Raw genomic sequence first — 23,935 nt, 5'->3', positions numbered from 1 at the left:
TATTCTTGAGGACTATGTAGTAAGTTCACATCTTGTGCAATATTATTTTTTTTGGTAAATGTTTTTCAAGTAATCCACAGACAGGTTTTTATACAGTTATGGAAAAAAGTTTCCCAAGTGTAAGTTAGTGGAAATTGAGCCAGTTTGTCATGCTCACTTGGCAAATGATCAAAATGAGAACTTGGTTGCCCTTTTAATGTTATACTAACGTAATGTCAATGGGAAGTATCCTTCTGTGAGATAGACATATAAAAAGAAAAGCAAGATAGAAAATGAGGTGAGAAACAGAATGGGAAATAAGAAATCATGATTATATTCAAGTTCAAAAGGAGTCTTTGGCTGCTGTTTCTGCAGACTGGTTGGGCCCTTCATAAGGCGTGGATAACAATATGGGTGGATTGCATGATGGGAAAAGTATTCTAAGAGCAGCTGCTTCTTCAACCTGTCAATCTCTGTTTTGATTCTGACCACAAATTTAGGAGGGAAGCATGAGTACACCCTTGCTTTTATAGATTAATCCCTCATAAACCATTGATTTCAAATGCAGAGGATTTATTTGAGATTCTTTTTTAGCCCATGGGAAGGAAAAACAATCTTTCATATTGTGTTCATAAAATTTACATTCTTCATTTCATACAGACTTGCCTGTATTCTCTCTCTCTTGTGGGGACATCAATGAATTTATCAATTTCTTTTAGGAGATACTAAAAAAAAAAAACCACAACTCTATAAAACAAGACCTCGATTGATTGTGATATAGAAATGTCTCATTTTACATAAAACATTTTGTTACTCTGCCCACTTGGCTAATACTGTGAAAAGTTCTCTGCTAAGGAAAAACAGTCGTGCTGCAATGTGCCCAACAGGAAACTGTTGTGAAGGGTTTCTGTGACATGTCCAATTGCTTTTTTTGGTTTGCCAGCTTGTGTATTTCAAGCTAGCAACTACTGGACCAGTTTTAGAGTTCTGCTTTTTAAAAATTATTATGCTTCTCACTTACTGGAATGAAATTTCCTCCCAGGATGAGTTTTGAGGCCTGCCAATTTATTAATTCTGTTTTCAAACTGCAGCTGCAAATACTGAGAACAGAGTTGAAATAGCAAGGGATAATTTACTGATCTTGTTTCTTTAATTTGATCTTTTACAAACCTTAGAAGAAAAAGATAAAACTTTGTATTGGAGAGTTTTATGATCTGTTGTAAATCAGAGTTAATTTTAAAATCCCAATTAATTAGGCTTTCTAATGGAAGAGCCTAGTTATCCTTAGCTAAATAGTTTCAGTGAATGCTTTCCTAATATACTCTAAGCATCATTAAGAATTTGTTATCTATTTAAAAGTTATAAAACTAAGGATTATTCTTGTTTGCTTTTATACTTGAACAGAAGGATTAAATTCATCCATTCTCCAGTGAATCATGTACAGTATGGTAGTTAATAGCCCTGAAGTACAAAATTAATCAGGTTGTTACACAAGATAACTAATAAGATTAGCTTCCCCACAGTGAACACTTACACTGCCATGAAAGGACCAGATCAACCAATAAAAGATTTTTCTCACAAAGTCTTTCTGTAGTTCACCTTTTCAATGTCCATGTGTTTTTCTCGTAACGAAGAAATCATCATCTTTGAAAATGGTGCATGGTGTGGTCCACATCAGCACTTCTCCTTTTGGTCTCTTCCCCTCTTCTAAATGGTGCCATTTGCAACAAAAGGTGAATTAATCTGTCTCATACCTGTTGTCACTGCTACCAGTCATAGTGACAGTGACTTCCATAGCCCTTAAGAGTCCAGGCTGCTGATCAGGACCTGTTACTTTGTACTAGGAAAAGTTACAATATCATAAGAAATAATATTCAGGAAAACTGAACTTAATTTAATGTGAATAACAGTTTAAAATTCCTAATGGGTGGTTGTTTTCCTATTGTATAATTCTCCATTGTTATGTAAATGAAATTAAAATATATTATGTGCTATATCAGTGATTATCAAGTGCAAGTCAGAGAGATTCTGTAAATAGTTTTGCATATCTCTGCCATAGGCATTCCTTACATATCTACATAGCAAGAGTAGATCCCATGCAGCACAGCACATACATTTCTTCCTGGTTATGACTGATGTTTGTTTATGTTTAACAATGGCTTAATTAAGTGATTGTATATAATAGATTAGGAAAAGAGGTTGATCTTTCAGTAATCTTAAAGAACTTATCTATGTAAGCGTGTTTCCTGACTTTTATTATTTTAAACACTTGTGGATTTTTAAAAAGAGGAAAATAAACTGAATTTATGTTTATGTTACAATAGTTTCATAAATGTTCTCAGGTTCTGTTACTGTAATAGGCCTCAGTAAAATAGCAAGGATTTATAAACCAGAATCTGTTCTCTGAAACAGGACAGCACAAAGGAGGCACTGACACTATGAACAAGCAAGCTGCAAGTTGTTATTATCACAGTTTGGATCTAATAATATGAACTCTTTTTCCCACATATAGTTAAAAGTGTGGATATTTTAAAAACAAAACAAAACTGTATTTACTAAATATCACAGAGTCATAGATTGCTTTGAGTTGGAAGGGACTTGAAAGATCACCCAGTTCCAACCCCGCTGCCATGGGCAGGGATGCTACCCACTAGATCAGGTTGTCCAGGACCTCATCCAACCTGGACTTGAACACCTCCAGGGATTCTCTGGGCAACCTGTTCCAGGGCCTCACCACCCTCTGGGTGAAGAATTTCCTCCTAAAGGGAATAAAAGGGAAATCACACATGTAAGTAGGTTGCTTTTTCAAAGAGCTCTAACAGTGAATAAAACATCTTAATGCAGAAGTGATTTGGCTTAAGTATACTGTTACATCTTTACTCATACTTTTTTCCCGCTTATTGGGACTCAGGTTACTTCCTGGATAGAACTGCATCATACAAAATGAGAGAGAAATTTGTAACTACATTATGTAAAAGCTAACAAGTCTTTTGCCTTGAAGTATAACATTAGTGATGTGTCATTATTGTTCCCCACATGTATTCCAGCATAAGTGAGAAGATCCAGAAGACTATTTCTTTTGCTATTCTCTGAGATAAGCTGCTTGAACTTTTGTTGCAAGGTACTAGATCTGCTGGACCAACAATCTGATAATCTGAGCACTGCTGTTTAGTCTTTTAATATGTGCTCAGGAACGCTGAAGCTTCATTCAGGTACTTGTGAGCAGCAAAACCATTCTGGCCTGGTAACAGAAAAAATAGGAGGCAATCTGTTGGATCAAATAAAGCTGCACAAAACTGGGCAGCTTTATATGGCTTCTGATACAGAGTAGCTATGTTCTTTATCAACAGTTTCTTCCTTTTGATCATTTATCATGAATTTCTGTAGATGCAAACATAGAGGTTTCCTGTATCAAGGAGAACCTGCCATTGCAAATATGGCTTTAATTATGTCTAGAAGTAAAAGCTGCACCAAATGCCTGCACGTTAGCCTTGCTCCCTGGGGAACTGACAGCTCCTTGGATCTGATGATGATCAGCAAGAATTAGTCAAGTGTTAAAGCTGCTTACATGGGGAAGCGTGTGGTCTGCCTGTGCGCACCCTACCCTGAGCCAGACTGGAAGCACCAGCTTGGTTACAGCTCTGGTTTTGATGTAAGGATATGCTTTTATATGCTTTTATACTTGATGCTCTTAACAGATTCAAACCAGATCACTGTTGAATTGCTTGTGCTAGCTTTATTTTTCTTTTAGAGAGATTTTTTTTTAAGTGGGAAGGTATTTCTGTCTCCTCCAATTTTTGTGAGGTTTCTGTGAGCTACCACAGATCAAAGTGAATTTCCCTCTCAGGCTCTGAAGCCCTCCTGATAAGGGAATAATCTGTGTGTTGGCTGAACTTCAGTCTTGGTGCCAGCTACACTAAAAATTACATTGCACTGGGAGAGTAATGCACAAACAGTTCTCTTGATTCTTTGCAGGTCTCTGCACGGGCAGGGCAATGGCACTTAAATGATATTTTATCTGTAATTGAGCATTCACTCTGCAAACAGGCTTGTTGGATGGGTGCACTATGCGGGAGATTCATGCCATAGGTGACAAGGCACAGTGGAGTTTGCAGCCAGCAGCTCCTCTCCTTCCAGACATGCATATTGCAAAAAGTAGAGAATTCCTCTCTGTTACTGGATCCTATTGGTCTGTTGGGTGCTGTAATGCACAGTATTAAAAAGCAATTAAAAGAGAATCATATACGTTTGTTGAGCCTAGCAGCCCAGTATTCCAAAGGGCGATGCCAAAATTGCTTTCTTCACAGAGCTGTACAGCAAAGACTCACAAGAGTTTGCGATTTCAGGTAACTGTGAAAAAATGGGATTTTCCTTTTAAGTGGAACTGTAAGTATTGCATCTGGTATGGAAGATTTAAAAGGCTAGCATTATATTCTTTAATATATATTTATAAATACATGCCTAAAGTGTCTTGTGTCATGCAATGAAGGATTGCAGACAGTGTTTCCTCTCAGATCCAAATGGTAACAGGCATTTGTGAAGCTGTAGAGCGTCCTCTCTGTAGTTCTGTATCTGAAGGGTTGCTTCATGTCAGGTACATCCTTTAAAGCCAGAAATAATATATTTTAACAGGCCTCAATTTCATTTAAGCTTATGACAAATACATAGGAACCACGTTGTTTGGTACGTTGTGTTAATGACGTCTTTTGGGAAGCAAACAATGCCCAAGGGAGGAGTACTTTTAACTATTTTTATTTTTATGTTTTGAAGTTTACCTGAGTAATGAGATGTTTAGTTTCCTTTATTGGTCTTTTATTCCTGTTTCATTATTCAGTGCACATTTTTTCTGTCAGTTGTTAAACACTTTGGCCCTGAAATTCAGCTTGTTCATATCAGACAGAATAGACATACCTGTGAGGCTGAACCTGAACTGAAATTCCATTTTGTGTAGGCATGGCATCTTTGGTGTCTTGTATGTTACAGATGATGAATCAGATTCAAGAAAAATTATTCATCTCTGTGAAATGGATAGTTCTTGCCTGGTGGAGGGAGTTCTGTTTTCTTCCTGTCTCTCTCCATTTCCCTTCCACCAATGACTTCATGATGAAAACAATCTTTTTTTTTTTTTTGAAACTGTATTTTACTAGAAACCTGACTGCTGAGTTCTCTTCTAAAACAATGTGTAAGTAGAGCAAGAGGAGTGCAATGTGTTATATCTTGCTAAGGAATTTACCTCTGCTTCACATTACTATAGCAATACACAAAATATTTCGCTTCTTTACAGCAACACTGAAATGAGTTACATAAATAAAAGACTCTTTGAGCTGTAGGTCTTGTCTTTGAAGTCATTAACGTGTATTCAGTATTTTGCAGTAGTTGCCTGCAGGTTTTGCACTGATACCAGTTTTACATGGCTCTTCTGTTAGAGCGGGTCCAGAGGAGGGCCCCAAAGATGATCAAGGGGCTGGAGCACCTCTCCTACATAGAAAGGCTGAGAGAGATGGGGCTGGTCAGCCTACAGAAGAGAAGGCTCTGGTGGGACCTCATTGCAACCTTTCAGTACTTGAAGATGACTTATAAAAAAGATGTGAAGCAACTCTTTGCTCAATCGGATAATGACAGGTGGAGGGGGAATGGTTTTAAACTCAAAGAGGGAAGATTTAGATTAGAGATTAGGAGGACATTCTTCACTCAGAGGGTGGTGAGGCACTGGAAGAGGTTGCCCAGAGAGGTTGTGGATGCCCCATCCCTGGAGGTGTTCAAGACCAGGTTAGATGAGACCCTGAGCAACCTGATCTAGTAGGTGGTGTCCCTGCCTATGGCAGGGGGGTTGGAACTGGCTGATCTATGAGGTCCCTTCCAACCCAGGCTATTCTGTAATTCTCTGGGCTTTGTCTTATGCCTTCTGCCAAACTTTAAATGAAAATAATTCTGAACTAGTAAGAGGTGAAATAACTTCAAAGTGTTATTGCAAAACTAAAGTAACTCTTCTGTCTATCCATGTGTTGTAAAGGATTGTGGATTTTTAAGAGATTTTTTTTGTAAAGATTTTCAGCTCCAGATTTTCTCTCTCTGACTGCACTATATTGTTTACTGTATCACTGCATGTATATTCTTTTTCCCTTATAATAGGGCACAAGGTATTTGATGCTAATTTGCACTTACCGCCTATAAAGAAATTCTGTCCTCACCATGTCTGAGTAGACATAATCTGTGCTTTTCTTTCCCTTATATCATTAAACATATGTGGTATTGGGCAAACAAACTCAACCTAAGATTTAATGATAGCAATCATTTCAAAATGTAGGAAATATTATTGAGAGATATTGCCTTGACAGTAATATTGTGTCAGAAGAGGAGGCTTTAAAAAAACATCGGTTATACCTTGCACTCTGTTAGAAAAGGTGACAAGAAACCTCCCATTCATCTTGTTTAAAGTGATGAAAACACCCAGCAGTAAGTACATGATGGACACTTACGAGGGAAACTACCAGCTAGCAGCAGGAGTGAAGAGGGGGAGGGAAAAAATAAATTAATGTACGACCCCATCATTGACTTTCAAGGGGTAGTTGGATGTTGGTCCAGCCAGTCACACAACCATGTTGGTTTTGGTGGCTTCCTTTTAACATAGGTGTCATCTTTTGCTTGTGGAAAGTTGTTCTCATCCAGCATGCTAACTCTGAGCCAAACCCTGAGCGTGGCTGAGATTGCAAGAGTTTGGCTCATTATCAGCTTGGTAGTGCAAAATGTGAAGAGTAATTGGCTATCAGAAAAAGAAAACAAATTAAGACATGGTTCAGTGAAACACAATGGTTTTGTGGTTTTCTTTGGAATTGGAATGTTTCTTCAGTATCTGCCATATTTCAGTTGCTGAATGACAAATGAGCTATAATTATAAAGAAGTATTGTTTCTTTTCCAGGCTCTCCTCTGGCCTTCAAAAGGGTGGTTACAGGCAATACTTTGAAAAAATGTGCTGAGACTCTGCTGGTGTAAATCAGCACAGCTCTAGTTACTTATGTGTGTGTCACTGCAGGCACCCTCCTTGTTGGCCCCATACATCCTGGAAGCAAATTGTGCCCATGTAAAATCCTTCTCTGTGCAGGTTGTGTCTGTATGTGTTACAGAGTTTGTTATTTCACACTCTTTTAGATGCAGGTAACACTGAACAAAAGTGCCATTTGTGTGTATTAAAAATTGAATTGAAGCCTGTTCTGAACCATAGTGGTTATCCAAAATTTTTGTTATCCAAAAACTTACTCTGCAGGACAGTATTGTGCCGTGTAAAAGCATAGGCCCATTCATAAACCTGTTCTGATGTGCTGGCTATATATATACTAGGGAAGATAATAAATGGTCATACATTGAGTAGTCATATTGTCTTCTCTTTCCATTTCATAAATAAAGGAACAATGTTTAATACATCAGAAACTTCTCTTTCCCCTTCCCTCTTTCATTTGTATCTAAACTGCATTTCACATGCCAGAAGTGGGTTTTCTGAAGAGTATCTTGATTGCCAAAATTGTTGCTTATAATCTGTAGTTCAAATTCAAACATTCTTAATGTTGGAAATGTTTAAAAATCATTGTGAGGCAATTTGAGATGATGTTTTTAGAGACATGTTATGAGAACATAAGATTGATGTGTCTTACCTGTCTCCATGTTTCCTGAAAGACGTCAAGACTAATAGCTGATTTCTCCTCCTCTCCTAAGAACTGATAGAAATATATAGAATTTTATTATCATTGTATGGCTTGCATTTCAGGGAAACATCCCATTTAAGCCCAGTCAGTAGGAGCCATGCATGTGCCAGAAGTCTAGTTTGCAATAGGGCTAATTTGAATGAAGATGGACTTTAATACCCGTTTGAGTGTTTCCTGTATCAGTGCCCAGGAGTATATCTTAATTTAGAAAGATGCTGAGCACTTGGGAAAAGGTTGTCTTCAACTGCCACTGACATTTCTACAAGCTGCTGATTCTCAGTATCTTTCTGTAAACTGAATGTGAATCTTAGATAAGCTTAGCAATTGAAAGAGATTTCAGGTTTTCAAAAGCTAACATTAGTCTGCCTTGATTAGGTCAGCTGCTTTTCTAATTGGTTAAGTGGCTGTGGCTAAATAACCTATGCATCTAATTTCACCTGTTTAGAAAGTTTTATATTATTTCACCTGAGTTTTAAATATGTATATTAAAATGCTGTCAGGTAATTCCTGTGTCCACTGTTCGTGTGTTGCCATTATGCATGTGATTTGCATAGAGAACAAAAAATCAAGAGAACAAACTTCTCCTGATTTTTTTTTTCTAATTGCTTTTTTATTGTTATTGTCTTTTTACTATGAGAGAAGAGTAACCAACTGAAAATAAGCTGCATTGGTTTGAAACTGCCTGGGGAGTAATGGACAAAAACAGTTTTAAGTGGGAAAAAGAAAGAAAAAAATCTAAAGAAAGAAAGAAAAATATATTCTTTTTCATAAGATGTTCAGAACAAGGGCTTTCATGCAGAAATTGAGAGTAGGAGAATTACCTGACTAGGCTCTTAATGTGGTAGGCATTTTTAAGTGAATATGAAATAAATAGTACCAGAGTATACATTATTAAGTTTAATTCCTGCTGCTCTTGTTCTTCCTTCCCCAGTCTTCTGAGTTCCCTATTTAAAATAAGTCACAGGCAATACAAAACTGGATTCTCTATTTGTCAATTTGTCAGTTACAGAAAGAAAAATGCCCACTTTTCACTATTTGTCTTTAGAGTGCATATATTTATCACTGCATAGCAGTATTTCCGGCAGTTGAGGTCTGTTTCTGAGTACATCAGAGAGAACTAATAATATATATGGTGAGAACATAACAAGAATTATTCACAGTGCTTTTTCTGTGCACAACATGATCCAAATAGCTGTGGTGTAAACTTTAAAACCTGTCAGTGATGGAGCAGAAAAGCAAGAGGTAAATTCTTAACAAAGACCGTAGTATGGTGCAGAGGGTATGTTCTCACAGAAATATGGTAGCTTTCATGATAGTTATGTCCAGAGGAGAAATCAAAGGAGTTTTTTGAGGCATCTATTTATTATGCTGCAAGTTTTAGATTAGATTTTTGTAGCTTTTGTTCGGTGAGAAATCAGTTGACCATGTAAACTTTGAACTTGATTAAACTTTACTGTGTCGTAAAGAGGGACTTATGTTTTTAAGATAACATTTGCTTAATTCCTTTAATGATACTTAAAGTTATTCTGCAGTTATTCTTACTAAGATAATTTTTGATGTGTTATTAGCCGAGTACAAGGCTGTGTGTTTAGGACATCGGTCTGAACTGATCCAATTCCCCACAGGTGTGTGGGGGAACACACATAGGCTGCCTGGGATGTGCTATCGTTAGGATTCAGGCTAATGGAAGTTGTCACAGCCATCACACTGTCTTCCCTTCTCTTTTTCTCTCTTTCTAGTTCTTCATTCAAACACACCTTCCTTCTGGCTCTGCCATTTTTCTGATGTTGGTGACTTCCTGTTTCCTGGAACTAAACCATTCAAAAAAATGTCTAAACCTTTTTGCTGTGTTAGTTTTCTGCTATGGTTCACCCATGAAGCAACCTTTTAAAGCAGTACCACTCCATGATGGATGGTATTGTTTAAGGCTTCTGTCTGAAACTACATCAAGCCAAAGCCTTCTGGTAATATCTGGTCTTACCCCTGGCTGTGTGACTCTTCTCTCCTATACTGGCACTCCTGCACAGAAAATTGAACGCTTCCCTCCCAATAGAATGTTTTTAAGTTTAGTAGGCAGAAACGGCAGTACAGCATCAAGAGTCCACTGCTATTTGTAGTCTACAACCATGTAAAATTTTTCTTATATTCTTACGTAGCACTCAGTTTTGCTGCCATGGCATTGTCTGTTTACAAGGGTGTTATTTTTGTGGCTCCATTTATAGGCTGGCAGAAGCCCTGATGTAGATTTGAATATGCCAATGCAAGAATGGTTTTGCCCATACTTAGCTGACAGCATCAGAAAATTAATGAGCTATAAATAATAGTTTAAAAAAAAAAGGTAACAGTAAAAGCTGTATCTAAATTCTGTATAGCCATATTCACAGACTTTGCTAGTATAGTTTCTAATAGTGTTGGAGAATACAGCCCCTCAGTTCCTTAATCTTTCCACCCTGTAGGCCTCCTTCTACTGTGTGTGGTTCAATGAGACTTGAGAGATCGTTGAGTCAGGTTTTGTTCTGAAAGCATTTTTAGTGTCAACTGCTTTTCCTGAGAGTTGCCATTGTCAGGAATATAAATCAGCAGGTTTGCTTTAGGTAAGTTTAAGTGCGTTCAGCTGGTAATGTGGAACTGTGTCCACCCTTTCTCACGCATTTTTATAACATTATTTTCTGTTCTCGTGTATGAAAAGGTTATGTTTACTGTTAAGAAAGTACTACTCATCAGCTCTTGTACTCAGCCAGCACGTTCACTATGTGGCTGAAAGGAGTCAAGTGTCAGTGTTGAATAGTTCTAGGAGGAACTTGGAATCACCTTTAAAAACAGATGTGCTTTAGTTTTCTCTTGTGTTATATGCTGTTAGTTAGTTCTGTCTTCTAGTAGCTTATTTCTGTTCAAGAAAGATTCAGGAAAAAACACAGGGATAGACAAATAGATAATTTTATAGAAGGGTGTAAGAGGAACCTTCTTCAAAAGAGAATTAATTGTACTCATTTTCAGCATAGAACATATATTTGTTGTTTTCCCTCCCTCTCTATATCCAGATGTAATTGTTTTACAGCAGCTCGTAACTGTGCTCCTCTCAGACGAGAAAGCAAAGTTTCAGAAATTTTGTATCGCTAAAATTTTGTATCAGTAAAATCAGAGGGAATGCAGACAGGGATTTTGTCAGTCTGTTAGCTGTCCTTTGTGTCTCATCTTGGTGTGCACATATACAACGGGTTGCCGTAGTTACTTAAAAAGAAGCCTCAATAATTTGGACACTCGAGATCCTGGGCATTTTGGTATAGTCTGCTTTGGGCTGATAACTAAGACATTTGGTGGATAACATTGCTGTGCTGCTCAACCAACTGGTCAGAGTGCACCGGTACTGCTCCTTTCTCACAGGGAGGGGTAGAGACACAGTCCTGCTGACCTCCCTTTATCAGACCTCTTTATCAACTACTCAGCAGTGCCAAGGGTAGCCAGGGTAAATCCTCTTTTGTTTGTTTTACATAGTTTTTTGTTTGTTTTGTTTTTGTTTTTCCATGAACTCCATGCAGTACAATATCATATCAAGAATATTTATCAGACCAGTGAATGTAGCTGAAAACTCAGAATAGTGAAACTGCGGTTTCCTAATAGAGTCATCTCTTCTTTGGGCTTCATTTGGTGCTAGTACTTTCAGTGCAGCTTCCTACCACTTTTGCCTTACATTATCTTCCAGTGCTTTCATGTTTTTGTTGCTTTTGCGGCCTTTTAACTTCCCTAATGATAAAATCCTGCTGCTAATCTGCATTCCTCACATAGTTCAAGAGATCAACTGCACCTACACTGTTGAGAGGTTGATTTTTCTCTTTAACTTGTGTAGTTAGTTACTGTTGTTTCACTGGTATAACATCTCCCTTTGTGCTAATTCAGTGAGGTCTTTAAAACTTACCTATGAAGTGTTGTGTTTTTTCCGTATAATTGCAGCATTGCTCATGTTAAAGAATGAACATAGCCATTTTAATATTCTTGTTCCTGACCCCTAATCATTATTCAGCCTTTCATGTTGTCAGTATTTCAGGCCATACATTTACATGGACCTTAATATGTCGGGGGTGGTGGATAAGCAACTGGAACTCCATTCTTTCTCATCCTCTCCATCATTATTGACTATTAGTGGTTCAGAAGTTCTTTGTCACGCCTGTGCTAATTTTCTTTTCTGAATTTGCACATAGTATTTATTTATTTATCTATCCATTTCTCCCTCTGCTTTTTGCTTGTTTCTTTGTCTGTGGGTTTTGTTGTTGTTGTTGTTTTGTTTTGTTTTGTTTTCTGAGAAAGAGTATACCATGGAATGCAGGTGTTAAGCAGGTCTGGATACGTAGATATGTTAAGCAGCAGGATATGCCTTCATTCAGTCACATGTTGTCATCAGTCGTTTTGGTGCAAGCCTTCCAAATTCCTTTTGGAGTTGTAAGCACTATGTTCTACAAATCTTCCCCAGTCCTCACAGCTCCCTTTCACAGCCTCCTTCCCCGGTGAGTAGAGAGGAACAGTTGCTTTTCAGCAGCTCCAAGGAAGTCTCTCCCTTTTGCTCAAAAGAGAGTCTGCAAAGAGCAGACTGCCAATGTGGCTGGCTTGTATGTGGCTTAAAGCATGTTCATATGGAAACAGTAGATGACTACACCCTAATTCCTCTTGCCTGGTGTTTTGGAGAGCTCAGAAGTCATGCACAAAGTTACCGAGCGAAATAATGTCAAAGAAAAATGGGTTCACTGAAGCTGTGAGTGCAGCTGCCTCTTCCAGTTGAGTGACACCTGCTTCCACCTTCATTTAAATAAGCAAAATGAAAAGTCTTAGGCCACCTGCCAACTGATTGTTAAAACTTCAGCTACTAAATAATCAATAAATTGCTAAATCTCACAGTTCCCGATTTTCAGGAAATTTGAGTCTCAAAATCTGGCACTCTTTCAAAACTCACTTTGTATCTCTACCCTCCCCCTTGAATTTCTCATCAAAGAAGTATTCTCAAATTGTCATTTCAGAACCACATAACATGGTGGTTTTTCCTCAAATGAAACAACACTGTAATAGGACAACAGATACATTACTACTTAATGGTAAACAGAAACATAATTGGCTAAAATCACCTCAATTTCAGCCACAAGGTGTTTGGTGTTACTGTGGGTACCACTTCTCTTTCTTGACTGTCCAAAACTCAGAACTTTTTGGTCAGACTGGGGAAGTCTGCAGCAGGGTTCTTCTGGTGTTACGGAGAGAGTGGCAGGAGAGGAGAGAGCGATCTGAAAGGGATGTACTGATCATCCTGGTCACAAGCAGCATCCAGCAACGGAGTAGTGGACCCCAGGAGGAGTTCCTGTTATCTGTCATCTGCAAGCAAGTTCTGGACCTCCATGTTACTGTGGTTGTCTAATGTATTTGGTATGTCTCCAGGTTCTTACCCATGTGAACATCTAGGCATGGTGTCAGGGAAAAGAGCCCATCATGCTTACTGGACTTCCAAGGAAGTGTCTAAAGAAGGCACCAGGGAAATGGGTAGATGTTCTGGAGAAGAATTCACTGGAGACTTGCAATGTGCTCTGAAGTACAGTGTGCTAGCTCATTAGGCTGTAGTGGAAGATACAGGTTATGTTCAGCCACAGCCTTCCTGTTTATTTTACTGTGTTCTGGATGAGAATTAGCATCTTCCTCGTATTCTGCCCTGATCCTACTTAAAATATCCTGGCTTCTTTTCTGGCCAGTGCCTGTCCATCAAGATAGGCTGGCATTTTCCCCAGTTTTTATTTTTTATTGTGAGAATTTTCTACACTACTTGGAGACTTCCATTTTTCATTCTGCTTGCCTGTTTTGTTCCTATGATTCAGAAGGACAGTCAGAAGTATAAAACTCTGGCTTTTATAGGAGCAAAATATTGCTGTTTGGAATGATTTCTGAATGCACCAAGTATTGTGCTGCAGTTTGGTGTAGGTGGCACACTTGAAACTGAATCACTTGAAGTGGTTTTTAGTGATAAGGTTAGATGTTTTTAAAAGTGATTTGAATTGGGAATTCTGATGAGGCTCAGTGCAGGAAATCATCAGGATATTTAGACATCCAGAAGTGCACTTATGTCCGCCACATATACCCAACACAATTGGAGCTCATTATTAATGCACTCACTGTTTCAGAAATATTGCAACACCTGGACCCACACATTCTTCAAATGGCAGCATGACTGGCTGCCTTCATTTACCGCAGAGTGAACAAATGGCTGCCTAAAAAAACTTGACAGAATACCCACTGCTTCACTGAGCACCATGTGGCTGCATGGATCTATTCAAAATTGAGATTATTGCAAAATCAAGACCTTAGTTGGCAAAATAAGGACTTGGAAAACTCCTGGATGATCTGATTTGGTTCTAGTATCATGCTGTTCTGTGATGCTGAGCACCAGGCTAAATATACAGGTCTCGGTATATATTATCTCCCAAGGATTCTTAGGGGAGAAAAAGAATTTTCTTGATATCACCATTTTTTTTCAAGCCCCTGAACTCAGCAGTTCACTTAGCTCAGCTACGATATTCTGTCTGACTTAGTACAGCAGCTTTCCTTTGCACTGCAAAGGTACTTCTGTCATGTAATGAGCTTCCATTGTGCGTGCATATGTTGTTGCTTGTGCATGAGGAATGACAGGTCCTGGTGTAGTGTCATAATGAGATACACTCATTCCTCAGATGTGTTGTGGCTGGGCACCAGGCCAGGCAGGAAGGGTTTCCAGTATCAAAGAAGTAGAGTGCTTCACTGCTCGGAGTGGGATTTTGCTCTGCGAAAATGTAGATTGGTTTCTGTGAAAACTAAACCGTTGGGGCAGATCTTGGTGTGGTGATGGTACTTGTCAGGAATGGATCTGATCTTAAACATGCTGATTTGGTCAAATAGTTGTAGTTAAACAATGTAATACTGAAGAAATGCCATTCTATTTTAAATAGAAATGTTTTATTTACTAATTTTATGGTGATTCATAGGAATTTGCATAAATTAGGTGTGTTATTTAAATAAGATGTCTGGCTTTAAGCCTTTAGGTATCCGAATGAAAGGGTGTATCTTTGTCCATGCCACTGAGATTGGACAGTGGTGCTTGCTCCAAAAACAGCATTGTTTTTCTGATAAGCCAGCATTTCAAAATAAATAAACAAAACAAAGAAAAAAGAAAGAAAAAAAAAACACCAAAATCACCACCACCACCATCAACAACAAAAAACAACAACTGTATAGTGCATACCAGGAATTCAAATGAACCAGCTGCTGAGCCAGCACAGCAGGGCTTGTGGAAGTGTGTTTCATAAAAGCCTCCCACAGGCTTATGGCTTTTTATTTCCTTTTTTTTTTTCTTTTTTTTTTTTTCTTTTGTGGTTTAAAGAAAAAAGTCAGTTAGAAAAAAATAAATTAAAAAAACTTTGAAATCTTTAAAGAGCATATTTCGGAGAGGGTTGTCTTTGGATGTGTTCTTCCAAAGATTTTACAATTCAAACAGGATAGCAAATCAGACCTGCATAATACATACCTTTCAGTACACTGTAAATCAGAGCATATTTTACAGGATACATAAACAAGCATGACTTGTGAGCTAGGGGGTCCTTCTGACAATCACTGTGCTCCTTCTCCTTCACAGTGAAGGAAATAATTCTGTTCCCAAATGGTAAGGAAGAGACCTATCAGCACAGAAATCAGAAGCAGGTGCTCTTTCACATGTATTGTCATGAAGGTCTTCCTTAGTGAAGTCCATCTCTGCTATTAGATTGCTCACAAGTGACCATGCTAGAAGAGCAAGCTTCTCTCATTGGAAGAAGGGGAGAGAAATCTGCTGAGGTCAGCTGTAGTTTTATCCATGAGTTCTCTTCCCAGTCCTATCCCCATCCACATCTTCAAGGCATACAAAAGCTTTCAAATTCTCTTCTCTTTTTACTAAGACTCTGCCTCATCCTATCAAGCTACTTTATCTTCTGCAGATCCAAAACAGATGCCGTAGTTTAAAAGTCTAGGATTTTTTATTTTGACGATTTGATTGTTGGTAGAGGGAGACTCAACCACTTCACTGACTTATCCTGGCACAGGTGGCTGGGAAAGCTAGGAGGACAGGATCCCAGTTCTGCTGCTTCATCCCATTTGGGCCTTGAGCAGCCCTCACAAAGAGCCCTCTTGAAACTTCGGAGCTACGCAGTGTCTCCTTTTAGCATGTCCTACAGTTTCAAATTAAATCGTTGCATGTTTTCACTGATTTGAGTGAAAGTGCAATCTGTCAGGATTTTGACTTTTTTCCCCACCCCTTACTGATAATTTCAGATCCTCTCTCTACAGCATAGACCCCTTTGTTTTCACACGAAGTTTGTCAGATCTTGTTTTCTTACTGTATTTGGTATTTGTTTCATTCACAGTAATGCTTTATTAAGAATCACTACATCAAAAACCATTTTCTTCCACCATGTGAACCCTTATGAAAGCAGAAAGTTACTAGAATAGGATGTTGTGATGTGTGCTGGTAAGCTTTAGGAAGAGGACGCTGTAGCCCAGTACAAGCTGTTTCACACTGCCTTTTTTGTCTCATCGTGAAATTTAGATGGAATGATTCTGGTCCCTCTCTCTCCAGTTTAGATGGGATTGTGGACAGAATTCCTTTCTAAGAGTCATCTCATTGACAGAGCTATTTCTGTCATTCAAAAGAAAATATTTATTCCAGAAAGGACCTACTAGATATACAAAACTCACTCCTGGTGAGTTTTGGCCAAGCAGTTAAGGACAATGACAAATCAAACCTCGGTAGTGCTTTGTTGTATGGCTGGGGATTTCATTTAATCCTGTCCTGATGGTTTGCGGAGTGCTTGGTCTGTCTCGATGCCTGCTCTGTTCCTGCTTCTCCTCTGGGTGCAGGGCAGTACGTACAGCCTGGCTCTGCAGAGGCAGAGGAGTGTGCTTGTGAAGTCTCCAGGCCCTGGCTTCTCCCTCCTGTTGGCACACTTGCAACGGTCTCTGCCAGTGCCCCTCAAAAAGAGGGAGCTTTGCTTGTGGTGGGGGTGAAGTTTGTTTACTTTGAGTTTGTTTACTTTTGCTGCAAAGAGAGTGGAAACAGCGTTGGGGAAAATTTAAATGTTCAGTGCAAGCAACTACTCAAATATCATTTAAATACACAAAGTAAGGCTGGAAAAAATCACATATTAAATAGGTTTCCTGGCAAGACTTCGTTGCATTTTACCTCTGTGGGGAAAAGCATGTCAAGAACAGTTGGGTCCTTTACTGTTTCAAATACCTCATTTTTGGTCCTTGACTGAGCTAAAAAACACAAACATTAGTTGAACTTGATTTTTTTTTTTTTTAATTAATGTGTTTTGTTAAGATTTTGTGGGAATGTTGATATTAATTTCATGTTTTGCTTCCCTCATCCATACTGGCACATTACCTAAATGTTTTTGAAGCTAGCTTCATCATAAATCACTCCATATGCTCAAAGCAAATGTTTTTATTACCCTTTTATAACGGAATGATGATATTCCACTTAATGCCTGAAGGAGTCAGCCTTTGATTGTAGGTGCACATGGTTCTGTTTTTGCTGGTTCTTTTTTCACCTTAGAGAATAAGCCTTGGGAACTTTTGTTTTTCATAAAACAGTGTCACTTTATTGTGCAGGAGAAACAAGCTTATTAGTTTGGTGAGCTGTGCCTTCTCTCTTTTCTTGAGATAATTTCATGGTTAGAGTTTTTTCTTTATTTTTGATAACACAATGCTTTTATCATTCACAAATTAACTTGCAAAATAAATACTCTGATCAACTTGTTTTCTAACCTTTTTTTTCCTCTTAAATTCTGTATTCTCATTTGAAGTCATGAATGAATGCAGATCACATTAAATATATTCTACTACTTATTACCATACAAAATGGTGGCTGTTGAATTTATTTTTCCTTTTACTAGCTATCATCTCTTTAGGATTTCTTATGATTTTGTAATTTTAAAGGGACATAAGGAACCAAAAATACAACCTGTTTTATACAGAAAAATAAGAGTTTGAAAGTCTGATTTTGTCAGTAAAGAATTGGCAGGTCCTTTTTTTTCTGGAGAGGAATCGTGCTAGGTAAGCTACATTACCTCATTTTCTGTATGTTTAATATGTTGAATCTCTGTTTGGCTGGTATTTTCTTTCTTACCTGTATGGGAATAATGAGGGAATGCTTTGGTGACAATTGATTGGGAAAAAAAAAAAAAAGACAACACCAAAATTTATAAATACAATAAAAATAATAAAAGAAAGGTTTCAGGCTCTGAACAAGTGTTTTCCATGATGGGGTGGAGGTGGGGGGAGACTGTGCCTTGATCACACAGTCTCAGTTTAGTTGTTTTAATTTTGAACTTATGGGAATTACCAGATGAGGGATTGTATGTACTTTTTGCCATTTATTTGAGGAAGTAGGGTTTCAATATTTTAAATCTCAAGGACAATGAATAGGTTCTTATTTTTTGGGAATCCAAATAAATATATTGTTATCCTAGCTGATCGACTATTACTGTAGATAAAAGTAGGGTGACTCTCATTCCAGCTAGGAATACTGGAATAACCAGTGCCTTCCCTAAGTTAAAATATGTTCGTCCTCTAACAAATGTGTAAGTGCATTACACAAACTGATAGATTTATTTTCCCTTAAGGAAACTAAAGAGCTAAGCTCCTGATGTGAATAAAAGACTGGTACTGAGACAATTCCATTTTTGTCTCTATCTTTTGGATATTAAACTTGACACTCAGTTGTCATCCAGTGTGCCCAGCAGAGTGTCGAAGGGAGCATAGCTGCAGTTGTCAGTCAGCAGAGGCTGAGTCAGCATGCATAATACACAAATAGTTGCTGAATTTTTTTTTACCCATTAGGCAGAATGCTAAGCTGAAGGACAAAGTTGCTCCTTCAGTCCTCACTACTGCTCTTTGTGCTCACTGACATTATCAGATGGTAATAAAGCCTTTCCCTGATGGTGGAAGCTGTGGTTAAGGTCTATCTACCAGGGAGCCCTCAGGAGGGGAATGCAGTACTAGTTGGACCACCAGTGCAAATGGCTTATCGCCAGGGAAGGCTGAGAGAGAGAGAGATTCCAGAATGGATGGGGAATTCCATGTTCAGAGGTAGCTCAATGAGTGGTCGAGAACCTATAGAGAAACCTTGGACTTGCACAGCTTCTCAAAAATCTAAACCAGTAACTGACTTTTGTCTAACTAAAATGAAAAGTTTTAAAAAGAAAAGAAAAAAAACTAAAACTAAGTTGAAGTTTCACTAGGAATGTATGGTTTGGGAGAAAATAGCAGATTTTTGGTGAAAAATAGAACAACCAAATACCACTAAAAAGAAAGAGATTGCTGATTTGGAAATGGCTCTGCTGTACTTATTCTCTTACTCTCTTTATTAAGTTCAGTTCCTTAGACAGATACAATCTACTATGGTGTCTCAGAGCCAAGGGCATGCCCTAAATGCAGCGTGTTTTACTTGGCAAATAAGAAGACTGGAACAGAAACCTTGATGACCTTTGGAAGGAAAAATAAAGTAAAATAAATAAATAAATAAATAAAAATTACATACAGCTTGTAACTTGTTCTAGTTAAAATTCTAAGGTCTTTTTCAACACAAGCATATTTTTATTGAAAAAAAATAGAATTCACTGTCCTGAAATTTTTTGACTGAACTTTATTTATTCACCAAGTTGACCTAACACAAAAAAGACTTGAAAATTCAGCAAATTGCTCAGCCTGATTTCCATAAATTTTGTCTAAGGAAAAACATCTCATTTGCATGCTGATCTTGTTTTTCATTCTGCTCTGTTGCTAGAAAACCCTGAATAATACCACTGGCTGCACATTCTTTGTCTTGTTGAAATCCAGACCATTGCCCTTCTTGAGTATCACCATATTTAACAAAGAATGAAAGCACTATTTCAATAATATACAGCTTCATATATTCAAAAGTTGTAGTAGAAATGGAAATACTTATTCTTCACTAATTATGCCAGTACTTGGGAAAGATGTATGCTGCTGCTCATCTCACAAGCGATTCAGATGGCTTCTCCGGACAAACTGTTACCCAGAATGACCTTATTACATGGCAGTAACAGGGAATGCTTTCGAAGCAGAATGCAGGACAACATGACTAATTGTGTTGATGGACTGGCATAATGCTTACCATGAAATAATGATTCCCTTGGACACAAGGGAGCACGTTAATTAGCTGAATGATGAGTCTTTGTAAAATCAGATGGAAAAAGCAAGCAAGACTTTTATCAAAAAGTTACAGCAATGGAGTAGACCTTAATGCATTTGTGTTGTGTTTCCTGGACAATCTTTCTATATTATGCTTGTATATGGAGGTTTGAACAGCAGGTTCTGTTTTCATAACTTTCTGTATATTGCTGCTGCCAAACCGGTACAATGTCAACTGGCAGTGAGGGTATTTGGCCCTCAGTACCCTGATGTATTATAAATCTGTTATTTTCATATAAATAGATTTCTCACCATGCAAATTAGATCAGAATCTGATCCTGATTTTGAACAGCAAATTTCAAATGACAAATTAAGGTCATTTTATCTTGTTTGTTAAGGAATAAATGAGTCCAGAGTGCTTCATGTTATAATTGTGTGTATTGTGGAGCAGAAAAATCCCAGGAGGGTCTGGAGTTTTCATTACAGAAACCATAACCCTCTTGGCCTGTGGCAAGCACTAAATTGATTCCAAATTTGAGAATTGTAGATTATTTTTGCATAAGTAATTCAATTAAAAATAGGACATAAAAGCATACAAGTTGAATGTTTACCTTGCTGATATGCAAATTATCAGTAGAAAAAATACACAAGTTGTTTTTTCCAAACAATTCCCAGTGGTAAATAAAAGCTTATTTCCAATCTTGCATTGGGCTTGAATGCTGTGACAGCAGCGGTTATTTTCATGTTTTTTTGAACAGGCTCATAACTGAAAGAAAAAGTGTTAAAATGTGGAAGAGGGAGAACTCTAGGTGACATGCTTGGGATGAGAAGTGGTTGCCCATGAAGAGATAGTTGGGGCTGGAAGGTCAACCTTATACTAAAATGACAGCTCCTGGTGTTAGGTGGCTGTCCTGGGCTGCTGTATCTTTTGTATCTTCCACTTCCACCAGTAGTTGCAAGGTTAGGTTCATTCTCAGGCACTGGCAGGCTAGTGGTTTGCTACAGCCAGATGCCTCATATAGTTGGTTAGATGCCTTTCTGCAGTGCCAAGATGTTGCCTGTGTTCAGGTCTGGACTCTTAACTGCTAAGGGACAGTGTTTTAGAGCAAAGCCAGAAGATTGTTGGGCTCTCCTTTCCTCTTCCATGTTGGTCCCATAATTATCTTTCGCAAGCCAAGGCAGATCTTTCTCCGCTGTGGTGTTACATGGATTCTACATTGCTTTGTTTATAGCAGGCGTCAAAACTCAGTACTTTAAGTTGCCTAATCCCACCTCATCAAAATGGGATTGATTGCTGCTTAGAAGCAACACTTGTGGAAGGTGCTGCTTACCAATTGCTTTATGTTGACATACCCCTGGACAGAGACTGTTTCATCTTATTAAAAACACCATTGTTTCCCTGCTGCCTTCTCCTTGTTTGTTGATTGATAGTCACATATTGTGAATATCTGCATTGTACATGTTAAAAAGTGTAATAGAATAAGGATGATCTTTATAGTGTTTGTACAAAGAATTGAAATACAGTGTCTGGATCATTGCCTGGACTACCAGCTGCCCTTACCTGTAAATGGTAGGCATTTAGACGATAGGAAAACCTGCTTGTTTCTAAACTGACTGCTACCCTTGACAGAAGGTATAAATGTTGTAGGCAGTTTGAGTACTCCATTGCACAGAACTCGTTCATAGCTGGCTCATAAACACTATAACAGCAGATGTGCTGGAATATTATTAAAGAAATGGATTGGAAAACTGGTGAAACAAAAAAAAACAAAACCCTGTGAGTCACAGAAAACTGAGTCATTACAAAAGTGATGTCCCATCAAGCCTTCTGCTGCTATGCCTAATGTTACTTTGAACATCAGAATAATTCATTTCATATCTTCAAGTTCTACATTAAATTGGTCTAATAAAGATTCCATCTTTCACTGAAAGTTTCAGATTTTGTTAGTGAGTTTTAATACTCACCTGTACAGTGCCTTAGTTGCTTACGTCTCATCTAAAATACAAGATGATAGCAAGCATGCATTTGGAAGGACGTGGCTAATTTTATTATATTCACAGCATTTTGTGAGAGAGTATTACTTTGACTTGCTAAGGGGGGCTGCAAAGTTGATGACGGTTTTTCTCAATTTAAACCGAGGAATGAAGAATCTCTTTTTCTAATACACGGGCTCCCCCTCCTGGCCTGGGAGATGCTTGGTGCCAGCAGCTTCATTTATACAGAAGCCAGGTGAAAGTTATTTGCAAAAGCAAATTGATTTAATCATAACATAGTGGGTCAACAGTATCTCTGAACTTCTTTTATGCTTAATCAGAGCACTATTCTCTCCTTAATAGCAATAATGAAGAGAATACTGGTGTTGTGATGAATCAGGGTTGAAGGGCCAGGTTTACCTTATTCAAATGCTGATTAAGTCTTGTTTCACAAGTACCGAAAGCGACGTTCTGGAAATAATATTTACAAATACAATCAGTGAACTTGCATCTCCAAATAACCACATGTACATATATTGTCTAATTGAACTGATAGTGTTTGTTGTCTTTGTTTCTCTGACACCTTAGTGCTCCACTTTCAATTCGTGCTATCATACAAACAGTTCAATTTAGTTGTAGTTTCTTGTATTTGAAGTATTATGTATGGTGTAGAAGCATCTTCACAATATTATTCTTATCTTAGAAACATGTAAGTATTGCAAACTGCTTAACAAACTTGAGGCTCTAGAGTCATAAAACCCACCTTGCAGGTAAGAGTTGATTCCGTTTAAGAAGTCACTATTTCTAACTTTAGTCTTTAAGCCAATTTCATAATGTTATAAAATAAATTTATGGCAGGGTGAACAGACTTTTATTTGTGCTCCAGCTTCCTAGTCTTTCTTCTAAGAATTTTTAAAGCTTTAATTTATAGATAAGAACAAACGTTTATGTAGCTATTTTGTGCTGGTGTAAGTGACCACACAATGTCACGGAGATGCAATCTGTGCAGGCCCGAAAGATTTATTCAGAAGATCTACAATGCAAGTAGAGGCAGGGCTTGCAGAGAGTTTTTGTACATTTATGACAGTGCAAAACAGGTGCCATACTGGTGTGAAATGCTTTCACTTCATAATATCAGCCTTTTATTGCAGGGCCTGAGCTACTGCTGTTTGCAATAGCAAATCTTGAAAACAGTCCCTAGAATTTTGATTCGTGTTAGAAATTGTATGAAGATTTGTAACAAGGAAGCTCTGAGGAAATAACAAATTCCCCATCTCACTCAGAAACCCACTTTTAGAGCTGCTATTTTAGATGTTCCTCCCAGCTCTACTGTTGCAAGTCTTGTCAGTTATGTTGCATGAAGCAAAAACAGTTTTGGAAGGATTAATTACAGCAGTTCTTTCAATTAACTTATTATTTGTGCCGAAAACACATGGGGTTGAACTTTTCATGTGAGCAGAGTATATATAAGATGTACATGAGAAGTCTTAAGCACTGCTGCTGAAAGTAGTCTCATTTACACTACAAGGGGGACAGTTGAAGTGAATAGAAACAAAAGATAATGCATGAGTCAATAACATCTGTATTTTCTAAAAATTTACTGGTTTTATGCTTACTATATCAATTTGAAATTACAGCTCTTCTCTGTGCATTCTTTGTTCATGCCGTGCTCTTGGTCATCTGCTTTACCACTTGCGTGTCTATCCTGACATCTGTTAGGTGTCTGTTCAGCTTATTAAAATTTACAAGGATTGAAATTATTACTGAGGTAAAAATCTAGCCTTGGTAACATCAGTGTTCTTTGACATGCAAATAGCTTGAACTTGTCAGTGGGAACAAGTATTGGTCAAACAAGCAATCTAACACAAACACAGCACTGTTATGTCCTTTACTTACTCCACTGGTACTTCATAAACATGGAAACTGTTTAACTTTTTGTATCCCCGATAATTAAGCCTATTTAAAGTTTAGATTGTAAGTTACTTTGAACTCCTTGGAAGAATGCAGTGCTATGAATTGTCAAGTATTTTCCACTAAAACATGTTTTATATGTTTTTTTTTTCCTTTTTTCTTTTATTCCTTTTGTGTACAG

General features: G+C 37.9%; 1 protein-coding gene and 1 long non-coding RNA gene across 5 annotated transcripts in view; one reads left to right on the top strand and one right to left on the bottom strand.

Annotated features, from left to right (window-relative positions):
* CDK14 (cyclin dependent kinase 14) overlaps window positions 1-23,935 on the top strand; it is a 332,201-nt gene that overhangs the window by 200,843 nt on the left and 107,423 nt on the right. The window lies entirely within an intron of this gene.
* On the bottom strand, window positions 702-23,929 carry LOC310895507. The gene is made up of 2 exons (XR_014580739.1): window positions 7,840-23,929; window positions 702-7,692 (listed from the first exon to the last, which is right to left on the bottom strand). It is a non-coding gene; the product is annotated as an uncharacterized lncRNA (long non-coding RNA).

This window comes from Anser anser (assembly GCF_964211835.1).
Source record: "Anser anser genome assembly, chromosome: 2".
Classification (NCBI taxonomy): domain Eukaryota; kingdom Metazoa; phylum Chordata; class Aves; order Anseriformes; family Anatidae; genus Anser; species Anser anser.
This window is presented reverse-complemented; position numbering and strand designations above follow the sequence as displayed.